We start from the raw sequence: 24,269 nt of genomic DNA, 5'->3' as shown, positions 1-24,269 counted from the left end.
TGGTCGCAGGCCGGGATTAGAGCGCAGGGAAGGCGTTGGCGCTGGATTTGAGTGTATACATGTTGACGGAGATTTACTGGGGGATTTCTGACCCCTAAAGGAGGGGGAGACTTGAGAGATCATGGGGAGAAGGGCTGAGGGCGGCTGGGTGGGAGGAAGGCCAGGGAAGTAGCAGCAAAAGGTTTGGTGGACGGAACTCTGGTGGCTGGCCTTAGGGTCCCCGGACTGGAACCCAGTGCAGCCAGTGGGTTCCTCTGTCAGCCACAGGGGAGGTGGTGCGAAACCGGAGAAAGGCCAGGACCATGGGGCTTAGACTCAGGGCTGAAGATCTTTTCCTAAAGGCCACAGCGACTGAAAGGGGTGGGACGAAATCGTGACCTGACTGGGGGCTGGGTCACAAAAAGAGGTGGACACGTGTGGACGCCGGGTGGGAACGGGCTGCTTTGCCACACCCAGGTGATCCACCCCACATAGGAAGGGGGAAAAACCTTCCCAGTCCCGGCCAATCTACCCCTGGGGGTAATTCGGTCCAGACCCTGAATGCTAACAACGCGGCTGGGCAAGCCGCCCATCTGCAGAAATACACCGGAGGCTTCCTGCAGGGACTGGTCCAGGAGCTGCCGATTCTCCGGCATCGGGGCCTGGGTGGGAAGCAGAGCTGAGTGTGATAGTTAGCGTTTCTCAAATTCAGCCACCAGCTGTTTCTTGCGGCCACAGCCTCCTGGGCTATGATGGGGGGAGGGCAAATTAGCTCTCCCTCCCTGTTGCTCCTGGATGCACCGCCGTGGTCACCAGCAGGGATTAGAGGCCTTGCCCCCTCTCTGGAGTCACCTGGGGCACAACACCGCGCAAGGAAGCAGCCAGCAAGTTCCCCACTTTCCCTAGGGTGGTGGGGCTCAGGTTTTGGGCTTCAGCCCTGGGGTGGCGGCATGGCAGGCTCTGGACACGGGGCTTTGGGCTCCAGCCCCGGGCTCTGGCTGCGTGGCAGCAGGCTCCGGCCACACGGCTTCAGGCTCCGTCCCTGGGCCCCGTCATCCAGCCGCCAGGCTTTGGACTCTGGCAGCAGGGCTTCAGGCTCCAGCCCCCGCTGCCTCTCCCAGTCCCCCACCCCTATCTCCCCCGACCCCCCACTGCCTCCCCCGACCCCCCCTCCAGGGCTTAATGGGTCACACTTGTATGTTCGTTAATATCACTTTTCACAGCAGACTTACCAGCTAGCAATAAAATAGTTACATTGCTTTGGATCGGCAGTGACTCAGGCCTGGCTTGCCCGGTATCCAGGCTGTGGGGTTTGCTAGACCAGATCAGACCCCAGGGCTCATCTGGTCCCTCCCCCATTCCCCCAGCTGCCCTGGATCAGACCCGGGGCCCATCCAGCCTGGGACCCGCTGCAATGGCACGAGGTCCGACTGACACCAGCTGGGGGCTGCCCGCCAGCGCTGAGTCACTCGGGTGGGGCAGGGACGGGGGGGCGGGGGCGGTTCTAATTAGCCGACAGCTGATGAACGGCAGAGGGTAGCGGGCGGGGCTACGTTGCTACCCAGCTCTGGGCTGACTTTTCCAGCTCCAGATCCCCCCAGCCCTGGTATCCTCCCCCCTCCCTCGCCATCTCCCTGTCTCCTGCCTTCTCTCCCAGCCCCAGGGACGGGGAATAAACTTCCCACCCCTCCAGGAGGGGCCGGGCTGGGGGAGCGGAGGGGGAAGGGGTTAGTTCCCCTATCCGCTCCTGGGGCGACTCCCTGTGCCAGAGACTCCCCGCAGACAGCGAGCTGGGCGTGATGCTTGGTCTGGGGGTGGGGCTGCTTTGTCCAAACCGCGATCTGCTAGGACCCAGCTCCCCCCCCTGCATTTCACCCCTGAATGTCTCTCTGCTCCCATGTTATTTTAATAGATTCCAAGGCCAGCAGGGACCACTGTGCTCCTCTGACCTCCTGCGTCACACAGGCCAGACACCTGCCCTGAACTATTCCCCAGAGCGGATGGGTTAGAAAAACACCCAGTTTTGGTGTTTATGGTTTCAATTCAGAAAGGAAGGGCTCCACCTAAACCACATGTAGAAAAGAGGTTTCAGAGCAGTTTTAAGGTGCGCTGTTTAAGGTGCGCAGTGTAGACATAGCCTCAGAGCTGGGGGCCACACAGTTTGGACAGAGACATCCCTGAAGGGAGGATCTATTCATGGGGATTCGCTGGATTCTAGTAAGGAGGAGAGGATGGAAGATGATAATGTACAGGTAAAAAGAAAAGGAGGATGTGTCGCACCTTAGAGACTAACCAATTTATTTGAGCATAAGCTTTCGTGAGCTACAGCTCACTTCATTGGATGCATCCCGTACAGGTAGGATCTGATGAGAAACAGTCAAATGATAGGTTTCAGAGTAACAGCCGTGTTAGTCTGTATTCGCAAAAAGAAAAGGAGGACTTGTGGCACCTTAGAGACTAACCAATTTATTTGAGCATAAGCTTTCGTGAGCTACATCCGATGAATTGAGCTGTAGCTCACGAAAGCTTATGCTCAAATAAATTGGTTAGTCTCTAAGGTGCCACAAGTACTCCTTTTCTTTTAGTCAAATGATAGAGTCCCATTCAATTACATCACGTAATGGCAGACAGCTAAAAAGGGACACATTTTATAAGTGCTTAAATACATATGCTAGATGTCTAAATACTAAAATGGGTGAACCTGAGTGCCTGGTATTATTGACACAATAGGTATCACAGAAACTTGGTGGAATGATCATAATCAAAATAGTAATACCAGCGTACAAGATATTTAGGAATGACCAAGTAGGTCGTACTGGTGTGGGAGTGGCACTATACATGAAAGAAAGCACAGAGACAAATATAGTAAAAATCTTAAATGAACCAAACTGAACCATAGAATCTCTATGGATAGTAATCCCATGCTTGAATAATAAGAATTAGGGCTGTCAATCGCAGTTAACTCACGCCATTCGCCCAAAAGAATTAATTGTGATTACAAAAATTAATTGTAATTAATCACACTTATAACAATAGAATACCAGTGGAAATTTATTAAATATTTTTGGATTTTTTCTGTATTCTCAATATTGATTTCAATTACAACACAGAATACAAAGTGCACAGGGCTCACTTTACATTATTATGTTTGATTACACTGCACTGTAAAAATGATAAATATCTGCACTGTAAAAATGATAAAAGAAATTGTATTTTTCAATTCACCTCATACATCGTTAGTACGATCTCTTTCTCGTGAAAGTGTAACTTACAAATGCAGATTTTTTTTTTTTGGTTACATAACTGCGCTCAAAAGTAAAACAGTGTAAAACTTTAGAGCCTACAAGTCCACTCAGTTCTACTTCTTATTCTGCCAATCGCTAAGACAAACAAGTTTGTTTACATTGATGGGAGATACTGCTTCCTGCTTCTTATTTACAGTGTCACCTGAAAATGAGAACAGGTGTTTGCATGGCACTTTTGTAGCTGTCGTTGCAAGATATGCCAGTTATGCTAAACATCTGTATGCCCCTTCATGCTTCGGCCACCATTGGGCACTGGACAATCGAGGTACTAAAGGAGCACTCAAGAAAGACAAAGCCGTTGAGGAGAAACTAAATGAATTCTTTGCATCGGTCTTCACTGCAGAGGATGTGAGGGAGATTCCCTCACCTGAGCCATTCCATTTAAGTGTCAAACCTAAGGAAATATCCCAGACTGAGGTGTCAGTAAAGGACGTGTTGGAACAAATTGATAAATTAAACAGTAAAAATTAAATAAGTAATAAATTAAACAGTAAACAGGACCAGATGGGGAAGTATTCACCCAAGTTCTGAAGGAACTCAAATATGAACTTGCAGGACTACTAAGGTTTGGTCTACACTGAGGGGGAGATCGATCTAAGTTATGCAACTTCAGCTACGTGAGTAACGTAGCTGAAGTCAATGTACTTAGACCTACTCACCACGGTGTCTTCACTGCCGTGAGTCGAATGCTGCTGTTCCCCCGTCGACTCTTCCTGCACCTCTCGTAGCGGTGGAGTACAGGAGTTGACGGGAGAGCGCTCGGGGGTCGATTTATCACGTCTAGACTAGACGCTGCCCACCGATCCGGCAGGTAGTATAGACATTCCTGAGTGTGGTTTGTAACCTATTATTTAAATCAACTTCTGTACCAGATGATTGGAGGAGAACAAATGTTACGCTTATTTTTTAAAAAGGCTCCAGAGGTGATCCTGGCAATTACAGGCCAGTAAGCCTAACTTCAGTTCGGGCATATTGGTTGAAACTATAGTTAAGCCCCTTTGTTTTGAGTTTAAACTGATTTTTAAGGGAAAATTCCCAGGTTTTACAAAAAAGTATTATTCATTGTTTTCTGATTTTCACCCTACTTTTGTATCATTCAAATATAGAAAAAATAACTTGTTTTATTAGGAAAACACAATCCATTGCATGAGAGAGATGTATTACTATTATACATCAGTCTGTGTGTATATACAAAGCTGTTGAATGAAGTATTAGTCTAGAACAGTGGTTCTCAACCGGGCGGTCCAGCAACTCATCTAGATACTTGTCTAGTTTTACAACATTCTATACGAAAAGCACTAGCAAAGTCAGTACAAACTAAAATTTCATGCAGACAGTGACTTCTTTATAGGTTCATAGATTCATAGATATTTAGGTCAGAAGGGACCATTATGATCATCTAGTCCGACCTCCTGCACAACGCAGGCCACAGAATCTCACCCACCCACTCCTGCGAAAAACCTCTCACCTATGTCTGAGCTACTGAAGTCCTCAACTCGTGGTTTAAAGACTTCAAGGAGCAGAGAATCCTCCAGCAAGTGACCCGTGCCCCATGCACAGAGGAAGGCGAAAAACCTCCAGGGCCTCTTCCAATCTGCCCTGGAGGAAAATTCCTTCCCGACCCCAAATATGGCGATCAGCTAAACCCTGAGCATATGGGCAAGATAATTTATACCGCTCTTTATGTTATATACTGAAATGTGAGTACAATATTTATATTCCAATAGATTTATTTTATAATTACATGGTAAAAATGAGAAAGTCAGCAACTTTTCAGTAATAATGTGCGGTGACACTTTTGTATTTTTATGTGTGAGTTTGCAAGCAAGTAGTTCTTAAGTGAGGTGAAACTTGGGGTAGGCAAGACAAATCAGACTCCTGAAAAGGGTGCAGTAGTCTGGAAAGGTTGAGAGCCACTGGTCTAGAAGATACACACAATCAAAAAACAGTCACGCACACAAGCTGTGAAGTGCATGAGCATCTGAAGTTACTGATGGATTCACCTCCTGAGGTCTCTTCCAACCCTAATATTCTATGATTCTCATGCCCACCCTGTAATGTACACATTTCAAGCTGTTAGCGAATAACGGTTTAAAGATCTGACACATTAAAATGGGAAGAAAACAAAGAGTACGGTTTAGAACACAAGAAAATATTCAAAAGTTTAAAAAAAACCAAAAACAGGAGAAAAGGATGAAGTTAGGCGTATGCACTGCTAATGGTGGGGCCCACTTATTAAATGTAAATATTTATAGGCTAATAGTTCTAAGTCTACAACAGTCAACTGCTTATTCAAATGAAAAGTTTTATTTGGGGATTAGAGATACATTGTTCTCTTAAACTCAGAGGTGGCCTTGTGTTTGGAGTTCTGTGTTAGTTCTCAGAGCAGTAGCCGTGTTAGTCTGTATCCGCAGAAAGAACAGGAGGACTTGTGGCACCTTAGAGACTAACACATTTATTTGAGCATACGCTTTTGTGCGCTGCAGCTCACTTCATTAGTTCTGCAGCCAACCACAGCAATGAACAGAATTCAAAGCATTAATCTACTGAATACTTTTTCCCCTTGTCTTTCCATCCACCAAAATAAACCCCGATATTTACCGAGAAAAATCACAGAATCATAGAATCATAGGACTGGAAGGACCTCAAGAAATCATCTAGTCCAGTCCCCTGCACTCATAGCAGGGCTAAGTATTATCTAGACCTTCCCTGACAGGTGTTTCCCTACTCTTAAAAATCTCCAGTGATGGAGATTCCACAACCTCTCTGATTACCCGTTCTGTTCGTTGCCTCTGGGGCGCCTGGCATTGGCCACTGTGGTGTGGAAACAAGGGTTAAAGGATTTGACTATAGGCTCCTCAGTTATGTCAAGCCAGAGTACAGTCAAGCTAACTCTGAAGTCTCATAATGCGAGACTTGGGAAAGCAGACTCTGTGTCTGAAGCGGGTGGGAAACAAGGCAGAGTCAGTGTGACCTAACCTTGAAGATAATGATGTGGGGAGACAGAAGTGAGAAAATAATGGAATGGGCAGGACATAACATAAATAAATTGCAGATGTTTTTAATTAATGCATTCCATGAAAGAGTGTAAATGTTGGCGGCTTATTGTTTGTACTTTGGAGAAACTGAGGCAGAGATGCTCTCTGTCCGCTGTATTTCTTCCCTGGCAATTGCCTGAAATAAAGCTGTCTCTGATTTTGAGGATGTATTTTCTTCCACCGTGGGAAGAGGGGATACTGGACTAGATGGAGCATTGGACTGACCCCGTATGGCCGTTCTCATGTTCTAAGGTTCTGTTCAAATCAAGTTGTATAACGTTGCAAACTTTCCAGCTGCGTATTTAAAATTTGATCTAACTTCTCCGTGTGTGCACGCGCGTGTGCCCGGAAGAGAGCAGGCTCAACTGGAGTTGGAACATAGGCGTACCCCGCCCTCCTCTCAGAGGGGAGTTCACCCTCCTTGCAGACCGGATCGCCAGGTCACAGCACCCCTCCTTTCCCTACCAGATTGACCTCCAGCAAGTCTAGCTGGATTCGGCGCCTGCTCTGAGGTCCTCTCCTGAAGCGGGCAGCCAGCTGGTGAAAACAGACAGAGACACAACATGTTCTAGGCAAAGTGGGATTCATTTAACCAGGGGCCGCACTGCAAGCAGATAGGGAGGGGATAAAGAGAACAAAACCAACTTTTCCTTGGCCTCCTGTGCCAGTTTCAATTAGAGTTGCCAATTTGGTAATTGCTGACAACGGGAATCCCAAGGCCCCACCCGCCCTGCTCCACCTCATCCCCCAAGGCCCCGCCCCCTGCTCCACCTCTTCCCCCAAGACGCTGCCCCACTTGCTTCTCTACCCCCTACCCACATCGCTTTCTGCTCCTTCCCCCACCCCCCCCAGGCTCCCTCTGCTCTGGGGCTGGGACGGGAGCTGCTGTAGCCTGGCAAGGAGCCTGCCTGCAGGGGGGAGGCAGCTGGGGTGACCAGATGTCCCCATTTTATAGGGACAGTCCTGCTATTCTGGGATTTGTTTTATACGGGCACCTATTCCTCCCCACCCCATCCCAATTTTTCACACTTGCTGTCCGGTCACCCTCGAGGCAGCCCTGGCTGAACAAGGGCTGGCTCAGGTTACTGACTGGGCGCCTCCCCGTGCCCCGTGATAACCGGACGTTTGGTGTCCAGTCAGTATATCTGACTGGACATGGCCAGGTCCCCTTTTCTAAAGGACTTTCTGTCGAAAACTGGGCACCTGGCAACCCTAGTTTGGATAGGTAAAGCGGCCTGCTCCCCACAGCCTTCTACCCCTCAGTCCGGTTCCCCCATCCAGTGTCGTCCCGTTCTCTGAGACCCCACTTTCCAACTGCTCCCAAGGCCCTTGTTTGAAAGCCCCTGGGGTCCCCAGCTGGGGACCTTCCTTCCCCACCCGCAGCGAGCCCCCAGACACCGTCCAAAGGAATTAACGCCCCCTTGTGCGAGTGCCGGCACCTGGACCCTGCGTATGGCCCTGGCAGCCGAATTTAGCTCAGGCTGACTGAACTCCTTCCTTAGAATTGGTCTTGTCTGGCCCCTAAGGGCTCCAGCCACAGACCAGGCCCCGTGGTGCTGGACACTGGACAGACACCGCAAAAGGACGGCTGTCCTTTAGCCAGCCATGCAATCACATACAATTAACCCAGCCGGCCCCATGTCCAGCATGCAGTGCTACAGTCTGAATGCACCAGACAAAGAATTATTATCCCCCCCCAACAGGTGGGGAAACTGAGGCACACAGCATGCTGGATCTCCCAGAGTTTAGCTCCCATGTAGGCAAGTGGCCAGATTTCCCCAGGCACCCTGCACCCAAGCACTGCTGAAAACCTGGCCCCAAATGCCACTGCGAGAGCCCTGTTTAATTGCCAAATCCCCGACAAAAGAAACCCGCAGGTCAGTGCGAGGGTGTGGGCAGCAGGGGGAGAACGTCGCCCTGCCAGCCAGGACGCTTTGCAAACAGGGGAGAAAAGCAACGTCTGGAATTAAATGTTTTATGGGTCGTTATTGACGCGGGTCTGAAACCTGTCATCAAAGGCAACAGCTTCCCCTCATTTCCCAAGGGGCTGTAGGCTAGGCCCAGCTATAGTCAGACCCTGATCTGCACCTGCTGCATCTCCATTCCAGGTCGTTCTCTTCCTCACTGCCTGCTCTCTCACACTGCATAACTCTGCACCTGGACCTGCCTGGCTGGTGAACTCTCCTAGGATCCCCTGACCAGCTGTGCCCCCCACCTCACTCCCCTGTTTAAAGGCTGGCACCCCCCTTCCCAACATCTGTTTGTGACTTCAGCTCAGGGCTAGTCCACCATCGCATAGCCCAGGCCAGAGACCCTCCCTGAGGGATCCCCGCCTGTAGCCCATATCTGGGGGTTGAGCTAGAGCACCCTTAACACTGTCCTTTTGTGTACATCCTTAACTCCACCCCTCTTGTGTGTGTTATTAACCCTGTCCCTTGTGTGAGTACCCTTAACTCCTCCCCTTTGTGTGTGGGCCCTTAACTCTGCCCCCTTCATAGAGTTTATCGCTTCAGGGGAATATTACAGTATCTAATCTGATCTCCTGTAGATCACAGACTGACATAGCTCAGCGCTGCCAACCCAGCTCAGAAATCGTGAGATTGGCTTAAGAATCATGAGATTTTTTTTTAAACTTTACTTTCTGGTTTTGGAGCCGTCAGGCTCACACTCAGGGCTCGGACTCTGGCTTTTCCCTGTAACACGGGGCTAGAAACATTTTTTGTTACAAAAGGGGAGTGGAATAGTTCAGGCAGCCATTTCCCGGCCCTGCATGAGCCGTTCATCAACCTTTGGCCACAGGACATCCAGAGCTGCATCAGTGTCTCCATACCCAGCAAAAACGCTCGGGTGCCCTAATTCTCATTGGTAGCTGGCATGATGTGGGCTGGAGTCCTCATCCGGGCTGAAAAAATCCTGAACAAACCTTATGGAAGTGAGAGAGGCTTTGCTGCATTGAGCTCTGCCTCAGGGAATTGCTTTGGGGTCCGTTGTGTTAAAAATGGCAATTGTGCAGGGTTGTTGGGGCCGTGTATGCACCTTCTCCAGTGGAGCGGAGGCCCAATGTCCCTCCTATGGTATCCGCCCTTCGAAGCCAGCCCTGGGGCAGAGATGCCAGTGCTGGGTCCAACTGGGTTCTCCAGGGACCAAGACAAAGAAATGACTTTTGGCTAAAAGCCCTGGGTTTAGTCTGGCTCGGGGCCTCCTGCTGATCCAGCAAACAGCCAGGGCCACTGCCCCATGGAGGGCCCCACGCCCTGGGGAGGGGGAAGGACGGGGCCCGCAAAGGTCCCATCAGGCTGGGGCTGGTTCTGAGCTGCAGCTGGGATGAACCCCAAAGCAGCCCCTCGGGGGGCTTTTACCTGAAGAATCCTGCAGGTGTCAGGGGGCTGCTGGCCCCTCACTGACCCTCGGGGCGGGGAGTTGGTTGGCCCTCTCCCAGCACCAAAAGAAAGGGACCCTTTCTTTTGAGAAATCAGGACCCTAAGACTGAGAGTCCCCGGGGCCAGTGGGGAGAGGCCAATGCGCCAGGTCAGCCTGGGAGCCTGAGGTGCCTGGCGAGAGGGGCTGAGCTAAGGAGGGCAGCAGCCAGAGGGGCAGAGGATCAGCCCAAGGCGCCGGGCTGGAGACAGAGCAGCAGCAGTGCGGAGGCAGCCTGGAGCTGGGGCTGGGGCTGTCCGGAGTCGGGTGCAGTGAAGCAGCTGGGGAGGGCGAGGGGGACCCTGGGCAGTAGACCCAGCCCAGGGAGACACCCCCAGCCAAGAGACCCTGCAGGACGACTGGCAGGGTGATCATAACCCCGATGGGGGGGGGCCGACACTGGGAAGAAGGGTCCTGCCACCCAGAGCCTGAGGGCGTGTGGCCACCGCCAGAGCAAGTGTCCGACCCACGGCATTAGCACACCCAGGGCCTGGGCAGGGGCCTGGCACGTGTGAGGAACAGGCTGAACTGCCCTGACATCCCAGAGACACTGGCTGTGACGTCCCCGTGCCACAGAGCGGGGCGACGGGTTTTCCTTTCACCTTTCCCATTTTTTCCTTAATTTTTTAATTGGTTGCTGTTTAATAAATTTTATTTGCTTTGAACTGTATGAAATGATCAGTGGGTCAGGGAAGCGTCCAGTGCGGAGAGAGCACCCCAGAGTGGGGACACCCTAGGCCCTGTCCCATGTGACCACGACAAGGTGGGGAGTCGATCCCCCCAGGAATCCTGGGCCCAGCCCTGTCAGGGTTACGAGGACTCTGCCACACAGGGGAGTGGAAGGGGAGTCCCAAGGTCAGGCAGACCTCTGGGGAAAGGGAAAGGGAGAGGGAGCCAATCCCTCTAGGATAGTGTATAAGCCAGGGAAGTGCCCCACAATTGAGGGACCATTCCCCCGCTTACACAGGCTTGCATAGGAGGGCTGGGGAGCGGCTTAAAACTTCCGTGATTCCCTCTGTCCTCAGCCTCCGAAGGGAGAGAGACGCAGGTCTCCACGGAGAAAGGCGGGAGCTGGTAACCGAGTCGGGCGGGGTGAGGAGGGACCTGCTGGACCAGTGAGGGGAGATACAGGGGCAGTTGCCCTGAACCGTGACAATCAGGCATCACCCAGCTCCCCAGCAGGCCCAGCTGCGAAACGGGCAGGTGGAATCCCTGATCCTATGGTCGGTGTCTCAGAGACTCAACAGCTCCACCCTACATAACCCCCTGTCTGTGAGACAGACACACACCCAGTGTTCTCTGGTCAGACCTGCTCTGTGTGTAGTGACCATGCTGACCTCTGCTGGCTGCTCCTCAGACGCTATAAGTGGCCTACTACTAGTACCAGCTGAGGGAGTTCCCTGTCAGCTCCCGTGGTCGAGTCCTGCGCATATGAAGCTGAAGGACATGGTACTAGTCCCACCTCCTCCTGCGTGTGTGATTTATATACCCAACAGGGCCCGATCCCAGCGGGCATTGATCGCCCATCATTCCCCTGGAGCCAATAAGGCCAGATCCGCAGCTGGCGTCACTCGCTGTGTGCAGATTTACAGCAGCCCAATGTCTAGCCTGCCTGGGGTTGTGGATTTTTGTCAGTGCACACAGAGGAAGAGACGACACTTTACACTGGAAACACGTCCATTTATTGTAGTGTCCCCACACTCAGTTTCCATTCGCTGGGGGCACCTGCATGGATTGAAACAGCCCTGGGCACAGAAACGACCCTGTTCAAGAGAAACCACAGACGAGATAGGTATAAAAGCGATGTCAAGGGGATAGCCAGGGGGCAAAGTGTCTCTTTGGGCCAAGATGGGGGGTGTCTCAGTCCCATTTAGCAGAGAGGGTTGAATTTCTAATCCTACTTCCAGCATTACCACCATCACATCTACTCTGACTCCTCTAGGGACACCAGATTCAACCCAGTGCAGGGTGCCAGAGGAGGGGTAACCCTGGTGCAGACTACAGCTACCGTGAAGGCTGCTCTAGGTTGCCCCTCCCTACTTCAGCAGGTCCTATGAGGCTTTGCAGGGGAGCCGAATCACCCTGGTCACGCCCCTTCCCACCTCTGCCCTGCCATGCACACCCCCTCATATCCCCTTGCTCCCTACGCTGGGGGAGGGTGCACGGCTGGTGCAGATCAGGGCATTCCCCAGGGGAGCAGACACGGGCACCAGCTCAGCTGGCATAAAATGGGTGCAGAGCAACTGCAAATGGGACCCACGCAATCTCCTGCCTAACAGACAGCCCTGCTCCATTGCTAAGAGAGATCGAGAGCTCAGCACAGGGCCAGCTGGCTTCCAGTCCTCAGTGCAGCTTACCAGGGCTGGGTACAATATTCCCTGGTGCTCTAAGGGTTAAGCGGCCCATACAGAGGCACAACTGGGCAAGTAAGGGGTTTTTTGGTTCGTTGGCAATTTCAATAAGTTGCTGGGACATGTGCAGGCTCATCAAGTCATACGGCCACCCAACACACAGAGCAAAACCTGAGCGCTCCCCGTAGATGGATTTTAGCAGCTCTGGATTTATCTGAACAGAAAGAAAATGCGTCTTTCAAAGAGACAAATGCACCCAGGATTTCAGAGGGGCTCATTGATGTCTAACTAGCACACTTATATTCTAGGTGGAGCTAAAGGAGTCACTCCACTAACTGGCAACAGTAGAAGGCTTTGACTCCCTGATGGGAACTGATGGGCAGGATCCCCTGGGAGAATAATATGAGGGGGAAAGGAGTCCAGGAGAGCTGGCTATATTTTAAAGAATCCTTATTGAGGATACAGGGACAAACCATCCCGATGTGTAGAAAGAATAGTAAATATGACAGGCGACCAGCTTGGCTTAACAGTGAAATCCTTGCTGATCTTAAACACAAAAAAGAAGCTTACAAGAAGTGGAAGATTGGACAAATGACCAGGGAGGAGTATAAAAATATTGCTCAGGCATGCAGGAGTGAAATCAGGAAGGCCAAATCACACCTGGAGCTGCAGCTAGCAAGAGATGTTAAGAGCAACAAGAAGGGTTTCTTCAGGTATGTTAGCAACAAGAAGAAAGTCAAGGAAAGTGTGGGCCCCTTACTGAATGAGGGAGGCAACCTAGTGACAGAGGATGTGGAAAAAGCTAATGCACTCAATGCTTTTTTTGCCTCTGTCTTCACGAACAAGGTCAGCTCCCAGACTACTGCACTGGGCAGCACGGCATGAGGAGGAGGTGACCAGCCCTCTGTGGAGAAAGAAGTGGTTCGGGACTATTTAGAAAAGCTGGACGAGCACAAGCCCATGGAGCCGGAGGCGCTGCATCCGAGAGTGCTAAAGGAGTTGGCGGATGTCATTGCAGAGCCATTGGCCATTATCTTTGAAAACTCATGGCGATCCGGGGAAGTCCCGGACAACTGGAAAAAGGCTAATGTAGTGCCCATCTATAAAAAAAAAGGGAAGACGGAAGATCCTGGGAACTATAGGCCAGTCAGCCTCACCTCAGTCCCTGGAAAAATCATGGAGCAGGTCCTCAAGGAATCAATTCTGAAGCACTTAGAGGAGAGGAAAGTGATCAGGAACAGTCAGCATGGATTCACCAAGGGAAGGTCATGCCTGACTAATCTAATTGCCTTCTGTGACGAGATAACTGGCTCTGTGGATGAGGGGAAAGCAGTGGACTTGTTGTTCCTTGACTTTAGCAAAGCTTTTGACACTGTCTCCCACAATATTCTTGCCAGCAAGGTAAAGAAGTATGGGCTGGATGAATGGACTATAAGGTGGATAGAAAGTTGGCTAGATTGTCGGGCTCAACGGGTAGTGATCAATGGCTCCATGTCTAGTTGGCAGACAGTATAAAGTGGAGTGCCCCAAGGTTCGGTCCTCAGGCCGGTTTTGTTCAATATCTTCATAAATGACCGGGAGGATGGTGTGGATTGCACCCTCAGCAAGTTTGCAGATGACACTAAACTGGGAGGAGAGGTAGATATGCTGGAGGGTAGGGATAGGTTACAGAGGGCCCTAGACAAATTAGAGGATTGGGCCAAAAGAAATCTGATGAGGTTCAACAAGGACAAGTGCAGAGTCCTGCACTTAGGACGGAAGAATCCCATGCACCGCTACAGACTAGTGACCGAATTGCTCGGCAGCAGTTCTGCAGAAAAGGACCTAGGGGTTACAGTGGACGAGAAGCTGGATATGAGTTAACAGTGTGCCCTTGTTGCCAAGAAGACCAATGGCATTTTGGGATGTCTAAGTAGGGGCATTGCCAGCAGATGGAGGGCCGTGATCGTTCCCCTCTATTTGACATTGGTGAGGCCTCATCTGGAGTACTGTGTCCGGTTTTGGGCCCCACACTACAAGAAGGATGTGGAAAAATTGGAAAGAATCCAGTGGAGGGCAACAGAAAAGATTAGGGGACTGGAACACATGACTTATGAGGAGAGGCTGAGGGAACTTGGATTGTTTAGTCTGCGGAAGAGAAGAATGAGGGGGGATTTGATAGCTGCTTTCAACTACCTGAAAGGAGGTTCCAAAGAGGATAGATCTAGACTGTTCTCAGTGGTAGCAGATGACGGAACAAGGAGCAATGGTCTCAAGTTGCAGTGGGGGAGGTTTAGGTTGGATATTCGGAAAAACTTTTTCACTCAGAGGGGTGGTGAAACGCTGGAATGCGTTACCTAGGGAGGTGGTGGAATCTCCTTCCTTAGAAGTTTTTAGTGTCAGGCTTGACAAAGCCCTGGCTGGGATGATTTAATTGGGGATCGGCCCTGCTTTGAGCACGGGGTTGGACTAGATGACCTCCTGAGGTCCCTTCCAACCCTGATATTCTATGATTCTAAGGCTGTTTTCCTGTGTGTGGAGCTAAAGCAGTCGGTCCAATTAGCACTTCAGTCCATGTAAGAAAATAAGGGAGTCACTCCGCAGCTGTAGTAGGTTATTATAGGGACTATCACTAGATGACACCTAACACACACTGATTCAGAGCCTCAGTCTCTATTAAGGACTGTTGTTTCTCTGCAGCCTTGCATGAGCGTCCTGTTACGAGCGACAGGCCCTGCCTCAAAGGACGTACAACCAGACAGAGGGGGGACAGAGACACCGAGAAGCAGCTCACGTTACGTGGGTCACACTCTGCTTGGAGCTGAATACCGCAAGAACCGAGGCCTCAGGAAGCACAAGGCAATTCCAAGAACCCCCAGCAGCACCGTCAGGGGCAGGACGATAAGCAGGCACAGGTTGTTCTCCCAGTTCATCCCCATGTTCTCTTTCTACAGATAACTGTATGATCTGTGGCTTGTGCTCCCCCTACCTCTGCCTTGGGCCCACCCACTGCCCCTCTCCCCCCCACCTCTGCCTGCTGCCCTGGTTCAAACAGGAATTAATTCGGGGCAGTCCCATGGCCGGGGGACTGCAGGGGTCACACTAGCTGCTCACAGGATCCCTTCTGGCCACAGAATATGTGGAGGGATCAGGCAGCTCCGATTGGCTGCCCGTCCCCAACCCCCCGCCCCAAGAGCGGGGAGGAGTGAGGAAGGCGGCCAATCTGATGCAGATTTTCCCACAGAGTGCGGGGGGCACGGGGATCCCCTGGAAGAGGGGCCAGAAAGCCACACGCGACAGGCACATGCCAGGCGGTCGGCAGGTCTGAGCGAGCCACTAAGACGCCCATCGGCGTGTGCACCGGGGCCCTCTCCAGCCTGGGTACCTGGGCTGCAGGAGACGGTCAGGTGTCGGACGATGCGGGGCTGTCCGGGGCTCTGCAGGAGCCAGGTGTAGTTGCTGCTTTCTCCCCTGGGCAGGAGGATTTGGCTGCTCACATCACAGAGCCCGCTGGGGTCTCTGTGCAGGCTGGTGTTGCTCTCTGCCGTCACGTTCTTCCCTGCTCCGTCCAGCCACAGCACAGAGACCTCGGGGTACCCTCCCTCCGTGTGGCAGGTCAGGCTCACCCGGCTGCTCATGCTAATCTCCAGTTGGACCTCCGAGTGGACGGTCTGCGGTGCTGGCTGCCCCTCATTCAATGCATGGGAGAGACCTGCTCTGGGGATCAGTTGGGTGTGTAGTGAAGGAGACTCATCTGTAGCACCCCTGCCTTGTTTGTTGCAGAAGTTGGGAGGTGTTTAATGAACAGGGTAGGAGAATGCAGGAAGAGGGTCTCATGCTTTGGTTGCTGCCCTGGAGAACTGCATTCTACCCCTGCCTCTGCTACCAAGTTCCTCTGTGATGCTGGGCATGTCACTTATAGTAAACTTTTCACAGCTGGACACTAACTGCATGCTCCTGATTTTCTGTATGCCTGACTCAAGAGCCTGGGGCCTGATCTGTAGAAGGGCTGAGAGCTCACAGCTGCAATTGAAGTCAACAGGACCTGTGCTTTGAACATATTGTGGAACGTGCTGACAGCTGCTCTCAGTGGAGTATTTGATCTAAAGATAATCACTGGTTAAAGCCAGTGGCTGCCCAAGCTCCCTACTTCAGGCTCAACGGAAGGAGCAATCAAACCCTGTTATGGTTACTCCTGGGAATTCTGCACCACTGCACAGGCACAGAATTTCCGCCTCCCCACCCCCTGCAGAAAATACATTCTGCTTGACAAGTGCTGCCGTTCTGCCTTTGGCCCACCAGAAGCCGCTGTCGGGCCAGAACAGCTGGCTGCGTTCATACTGCAAACTGTTCTGGTGCCGCAGTGGCTTCTGGTGGGTGAAAGGTGGAACTGCAGCACTTCTCAAGCAGAATGTATTTTCTGTGGGGGAAAAAAAAATTCTGCGCCAGACATGAATTCTGCACGTGCACAGTGGCGCAGAATTTCCCCAGGAGTATATGGTGCAGAGAGAGTTGCATGCAAAGAAAGTTACTGCTGTTATGGAAAACGAGTCACACCATCTGTTTGGTTCAAACAGTCTGAGGCCTTTTATTGAATACAAGCATGCAGGGAGAGGGAGACAGAGATGGTCACATGTAGGTGCCACCCTGGTCTCTCACTCCCCTGCCCCTATAATACCAGTCTTATATAGGTCCAAATCCAAGCCACATGATGCATTTCCTTATTAGTTATTTTTCACCACTCAAGCATTAATAAAGCCTTATAAGGAATAATGGAAAGACAGTTTCATATTTAGCACAGTGCTGATGCACCTTGTTACTATCAAGATCTGCAGTTTGCTGTGGCAGCGTTTTGACTTGGGACTTTTGCAGGGTGGAGGGTGCATATAATGGACAGCTCGGGACTTTTCCGGAGGCCCTTTGGTTCTTTTCTAGTTAGAGATTGGCCTAGTCCATTATCTGGGTCAAGTGCCACAGCCTAGCATACGTAAATGCTTTTAGCTTAAGTCAAGTCTTACAGGATATAGGCCTGTAGGCCTCTTGCGTTACAGCTCTTGCATATAGTGCATAGATTGTGCCACAGAATGGGAAGGGGTCAGGTCAACAGCAATTCCCCCCACAATTCCCCCCTTTGGCGCTTTTAGCGCCACTCCAAGCCCCAAATTCCTGCAACATATGCACCCTCGTCCTCCTCCGGGGCCTGGGGGGTTGCATGGTTGCCTACTTCTGGTACTTGATGGGCTGCATTGGTTCCCTGCTCTGGTGCTCGGAGCATCATATACTCACCCTCCAGTGGCCCCAGGAGGGCGTAATGGATTAACGTGCATTATGATTTCCTCATTTTGGTAGTTACATCCTTTGGGCGTAGAGTGTAGTGAATTGGAAGTATTTTTGAGTACAAGGGAGCAACAGCACTTGCCGCAAGCAAAGATAATAGATAGACAGCAGTGAGGAGGGCCATGATCAGTAGGACGCTTTTTAAGATTTGACGTCCGAGCGAGCCCAAGGGGCTTGTAAGCCAGGACCACAAATCCCAATCTGGAGTTGTCTTCTTCATGCTACACCATGGAACAGTTTTACCTGCTGTTGGATGGTATGTATATCGCTTACTACCTGTTGGCTTTTATTCATGTAGGCACAGCAGGTGGAGTTCACCAAGATACAGACACCTCCCTGACGGGCCAGGAGTAGATCTAAGGACATACGATTCTGCAGGGAAATTTGGGAAATGCTGCGATTTCAGTCTGCAAGTTGGTAATAGCATCCACTGTAGCATTCCCCATTAGTTCCATAGTGGCAGAAATGTTTACAATGGCCTTTTCCAATTCACTAACTCCCAGCCAAGCGATTAGCGCCCTGATATCCTGGTGGAATTTAGTAGGGCGTACAATCATAGAATATCAGGGTTGGAAGGGACCTCAGGAGGTCATCTAGTCCAACCCCCTGCTCAAAGCAGGGCCAATCCCCAACTAAATCATCCCAGCCAGGCTTTTATTATCTATTAGGTGTATTATGATGGTGCCTCAGAGCCCCAGTCCTGGGCCAGGACCCCACTGAACAAAACAACTCTCCTGACTCTGCGCTGACACAACCTAAGTCTCAGACAAGAGGCCGCAGATAATGAGACGCTACTGGGCAGCGTGATCGGCAGCAGGCTCAGCGCACTGGCAGCTGAACTGCAGCCAAGGGTTTTCTGCAAGTATCCCAGCAAAGGGGAGTCTGCAGGGGGGGAATCTGTAGGAAGAGGATGGGGGGGTGTGATGGGGTGAGTGCTCCACACAGGCCCTGGAGTGGTTAATGTGGGCCTGGGAAGCCAATTTTGTCACCTGGCTGCCCCTGGAAGGAGACCCAGCCTTAATTCATCCTGAAGCCCAGCTGGGCTGGAGCAGGCTGGTGCGATAAAGAAAGGAGGTTTGTAGCAGAAGGGGGCTGACATCTGAAGAGATGGATGCAGAGATAACAGGACGGGTACAGCAGGAACAGCCATCTGTGTTCCTAGCCGTGGTGTCCAGAAATCTAAAAGGCGATCGATCGACTTGTGTGATCATCCTGGCGGCTGCACTACTGGGGATAATGTTGGCATAGATCGGATTAGAGATATGCAGCTGGCTACAGCTGTAATTTGATCCGATTTCTTGTCAGGCAGAAGGACAAACGAAACAAAGACTCTGGAAAGCAGAAATGACATAATAAGTGAAATAATATTTCCACATCTCCAAATAGCTGGAAACGACAAAGCAGCAAAATGTGCTCTAAAAAACAAAAAGAGGGGGATATTAAGATACTCTTAAGTAGACAAGAATTTAAAAGCGTGCTCATGAGGGTACTTGTGAAGGAATGGCAAGAACTATGGACTAAGGAAAGAAAAGGACAAAGGATCTGTGATGGGGTGTGACTCACCACTGGTGCCTCCTGCTGGCCATCTTGGGGATTAGCTCGGCAGGTCAGTGCACCCTCCCCCAATGGTGCTCACCCACCATCACATTTGCTCCCAGACCCGCATCAATCCAGGGACTGTGGCGTCCACTTCATGTCACTTCCCTCTGGCTGTGTCGCCATCTGTGCTGCCCCCTTTCAGGGTGTAGTATGGCCAACCGTCCATCCACTTCCCCAGCGGCAAGTGGGGGGGGACCCAAGCCCGCTGTGCACCCAGTCCTCCATCCTTGAGCTCCAGGAAGTGACTGACCCTGCTCTGCCCTGCGGCTCTTCTTATAAGGGCCTGCTGGGCCCGGATTGGCTGCTCCTCACAGCCGCTCTCCTATTGGCTGCTTCCCCACACAGCCTCCCTAGACCTCTATTAACCCCTTGCATGCCAGTGTGGGTCAGATGCCCCAGCACAGAGTCTAGGATGGGTGCACGGAAAAATGGCAGATAATGGTATACTCCGCAGTCTTGACAGAAAAAGTGAAGTCACCATTTTTAGGGCGTTAACAGGCCATTGTGCCTTAAACGAGAAGCTAAACTTAAGAAAAAGACAGAAAAACAAGCTGAGTAATTGTTAGCCGATGGCCAGGGATGTTTGGTGAGGTGCCAGCTATGCCCGTTTATACCATCCGTGACTTTAACCGCTAGGACGCACTGTCCCTTCGCGGCGGGCAGCCCGGGCTAGGCTGACGGATGCCCCAAGGTCCTAACCACCCGTGACTTTAACTGCTAGAGCTCAGAGCTCCTTCGCAGCGGGCAGTCAACACTGACTGACAGGTGCCCCAATGGCAGCACTAAGAGCCTCTCCATACCCGTGACTTTAACTGCTAGAGCTCAGAGCTCCTTCGCAGCGGGCAGCCAGGATTGACTGACAGGTGCCCCAAGAGTTTGCCCCGTGGAGGCGGCACAACTCAACGCTAGGCTCTTAGTACTCTCACCTAATGGCCAGGCTTTATAGCCAAAACGGCTGAGGTTCTTTAATTGTGTTGGCTGCTTTACAGTAAACCAGAGAAACAAGTCAGGCTTATGCACAATGGTTACCAAAATTTATTAAACTAGATTCTAATCATGTGGTTACAAAATTGCTAGTGCCTACTTATTTAAATGTAGAGATGTTACACACACAAACAAGTTACAAAACTGAAGCCACAATCCCAAAGAAAGAAAACAAAGTATAGAGCTCTATTTCAAAATATGTGTACACTAAAGATAGGAGATCAGGTGTGGGTGCTTCTTACCCTCCTTGCATCTCTCGATTCCAGCGGTGCCAAGCCAGGATCGGTCACTCAATTCCGCGGAAAGACGAATAAGGGACAAGGCTTAGGGACCCTCTTAGCTGCAGAAGCCTTGGGAGGCTGTCACTTATCTGACCAGCAGATAGATAGTGAAAAGCACTCAAAAATCATGGTGCTGTAGGTCCCATACTTATACCTCTGTACTCCTTTATTCTCTTTCTCCTTTCTTATGCCAAATTGGGGCTGGTCTGTCTGGGCGACGCCAGCTCTCGCAAGAGTAGTTCACACTTGCAAGGGAGAAACAATAAGTTTCGACTACTGGACACTTCTTTTATCAGGGTAAATATTTTCCCACCTAGGATGTTGGGGTGTGTGCATCATGCTATTTAGTAGGGGCTAAGAGCCATGTCTGTCACAGCTTCTCTGTCTGCTGTGAGCCTAATCGTTGTATATGTTCCCAGAGGCACATTGTAGCAGGACACCTGTGCTTCTCACAGCTTCAAAGGCTGTGCTGGAATTTATGTTAAGTGCCCTGTTGTTTTGGCTCCCGTGTGTTTCCAGCAATGCTGGTCTGAGGGGGGGGGGCTGGCTGTCTGGCTACATTCCACCCCCTGATGCACCACACTACATCCCAGATTGCAAGGTGGCGGTGATGCCAGCACCTCTTGCCCTCCTTGGGGAAATCTAGAAATACCCAACAACCAAATTAGAGGATGAGGGTTCGCGGAATTGGTTAGGATCCCTTTTTAGCTCTAGGTATCTGATTTGTGTGGAGGAAAGAGCAGTTTGAATCAAACGCTTCATAATACATAAAGTTACACAAAAAACAATTACAATAATTAAAATGGTTAAAACAGTATTTACAACTGAATGTAAAAACGGGGAGAGGGAAAATCCCAAGTGTATCCCGTTACATATTCCACAGGCCGTCCCCAAACAGTGCGATGCCATTGTCCCACCTTCCCCGAGTCAATGCGAGGGTGGTTGGTGTACCATGCTGCTCCCCACTGAAAGATGTCGCTTTTGTTCCACCAATCATTTAGGCTGAGTGGTACAAATTCAATTCCCAGTCCATTGGTTGAATTTAGCAAGGTGCACATCCAGCAATTTGTAGCACCAGCAGCTGAGGCGATGGTTTGGATTGCTCCCCGAAGAGGATGTTCTGGTATTGCCAAGGTGACTGGAGCCAACAGAAGGATCATGAGGGCTTGCAGGAACATATCTCGGGTGGGTCGTGTTCTAGCTAAAAACTTATTTTAAAACCAAAAGCAAAAATTACACCTGCTATTATAAGTAATGGCAAATATATCAACAGTCCATAGTAGTCTCTAGTGATCAAACAGATCTGCTGCATGGTCCATTTTGCTGACAGGTTAGCTGGCAGGTTGCTCGGAACCATGGGACCATTCCTGCAATAAATCACATGGTCAGCCGGTCTTGGATGCGATCCAAGCCTCTGTAATGGTTATTAATCTTTTATCAGCATTTAAGGCACTCCATACACCTTTCTCTTTATAGGCGTGCAAAACGCAGGTAAAGGTTCCCAGGGCTGGGTGTTTAATCACAACAGTGTCTCCGGGAGCATACTTGGAACTGTGCAGTGGTGTTCTGGCAGGGGAGATAGCTTTCCCTGTAGGGAAGAATCCCCTGCTGATTGGACTTCCTGTAGGAGTCTGTCTGTTGTTTAATCTCTGCACCACTTCGTCCAGTCTGTCTCCCCATGTGCCATCAGTAGGCTTCAAGTGATTCTTTAGCAACCCATTCCAGCGCTCGACCATGCCATTAGATTGAGGTCGATATGGAAGGTGGAAGGTCCATTGGACTCCATGGTTAAGGGTCCATTCCCTTATAAGTTTATTCTTAAAATGCGAACCATTATCTGATTGGATTTCTTGAGGCATTGGGACAATTGCTGTTAAGCGGTTTAGTCCCATAATTGTGGACAACCCTGTTGCCAATCGGGTTGGATATGCAAAACCAATCCCTGAAACAATTTCTACCCCAGTCAAGATGTATTTCCACCTCTGCCTTGTAGTGGGCAGTGGTCCGACATAATCGACCTGCCAGGTTGCCCATAGTGTTTTTCCATCTCTTAGCCTGGCAAACCTTTGTCCTTCTGCTATATGTTTTCTAGTCTCAGCACAAATAGCGCAGGCTTGCACCAGGTCTCTAGCCTGTCTGTGGGTGATAGGCCACCCCCTGATATGTGCTTGCCGCACTAACTCATCACTTCCTGTGTGTCCTAAATTATCATGTAACCATGAATATAAGCGTTCCCATTCTACTTGTGTGGTAAAGAGCTGGGCAGCTGCATCGGCTAAATTGTTTAACTGTGCAGCTGGGGTATTATTCCTCTGATGAGCTGAGACATGTCCTATAGACAGGGGTTGTTGCAGGGCATGCTGATATAACCACTTCCAGTATTCCAGTCCCCATACTGGTTTACCTCCTATTTCCCAGTGGTTATTTTTCCAGTTAGTGATCCACTGAGTGGCACCTGCCCATACCGCATAGGAGTCCGTATATACTGCGGTGGCTCCTGCTTCACAGGCCAGTTTAATTGCAGCCAATTCTGCAAGTTGTGCTGACCCATCAATTTCAGCAGTTAGGGGTGCTGCAGAGCTGTCTGCAGGCACTGCTGCAGCTTTTTCCCTTCCATTTTCCTTTAACCAGCCTGGCACTGCCATCAGTGAACCATACTCCCTCAGGCTTAGAAGGATCAAATGGGGCAGCATCCTTAATGGGAGACTGCTGTGGAGGTAGGCGGTATTCATCAGGCATTCCTATTTTCCATAGGGATTCCTGAATCATAGTGGGGTTTTGTGCAGTGTCTGCACTACCTACCCTGTGGTGTATGTAAAGTGCCCATCTCTGGACAGTCATTTTTTGTGCTACACCAGGTGGTAACTCTTTCCCTTCCAATATAGGTTTAATGATTGGAAGAGGAGTGTGAATTGTGATGTCCTTATTCTGAGTTAATTCCTCAGTTTCTCTCAAGGCTGTGTAAGCTGCCAGAAGCACCTTCTCATAAGGCGTGTAGTTAGCCTGTGACCCTTGCCATGACTTGGAACCAAACTGAATTGGTCGTCTGGGAGCAGTGTCACTTTCTTGCCAGAGAGCATAAGACATGCCAGTGGCTCCCACAGTTAGGTACAAATGGAATGGGGCTTCAGGATGTATGGGACCCAGAGCCTGATAGGTGTGTATCTCCCCTATCAGTTGCCTGAGGGCTTCCTCATGGGCAGGAGCCCATTCCCAGGCAGCACTTTTCTTTAACAAATTGTACAATGGTCTGGCTATAATGGCAAAGCCAGGTACATGTTTTCTCCAAAACCCCAGGGTTCCCAAAATCTGTCTCAATTGATCTTTACTTTCAGGGGAGGGTGCCTGATTTAGCTCTTGCACAGTGTCATTAGGCACAGACCTCCTACCTCCCATCCACACAGTACCTAAGAATTTTATCTCTTGGGAGGGACCTTGGCATTTCTCAGCTGGTAACTCTAAATTAAGGGCTTCTAGTGCTTCTTTGATTTGATTCATAGCCTCCTGTACCTCTTCTGAGGTTTTCCCACCTATTAAGATGTCATCAATGTATTGCACAGTTTGTATATTGGGTGGCAGTATAAGGTCATCTAGGACCTTTGCCAGTGCCCCATGGCAAATAGTGGGTGAGTGTTTAAACCCTTGTGGCATTCGGGTAAAAGTGTATTGTACACCTTTCCAAGTAAAAGCAAATCTTTCCTGGTCAGCTGGTTGCAAAGGGACCATGAAGAACATGTCCTTTACATCTAATACTGCTAGCCAGGGTTTATCCCAGGTTTGTATGGTGTTTACAATATCTGTTATGCTAGGGACTGCTGCAGTTAATGGTCCAGTGTTACTGTTTAGCTTCCTATAGTCTATAGTGAGTCTCCATTTGCCATTTGGTTTCTTGATGGGCCACACAGGAGAATTAAAGTGAGAGTGGGTACGAATTAAAATTCCTCGCTGTTCCAAATCTTTGATCAGGTCAGTAACAGGGCTTATGGCCTCAGCTGGGAC

This window comes from Chelonia mydas, chromosome 24 (genome assembly GCF_015237465.2).
Source record: "Chelonia mydas isolate rCheMyd1 chromosome 24, rCheMyd1.pri.v2, whole genome shotgun sequence".
Taxonomy (NCBI): domain Eukaryota; kingdom Metazoa; phylum Chordata; order Testudines; family Cheloniidae; genus Chelonia; species Chelonia mydas.
The sequence above is the reverse complement of the archived record's forward strand: the minus strand, read 5'-3'. Positions refer to the sequence as shown.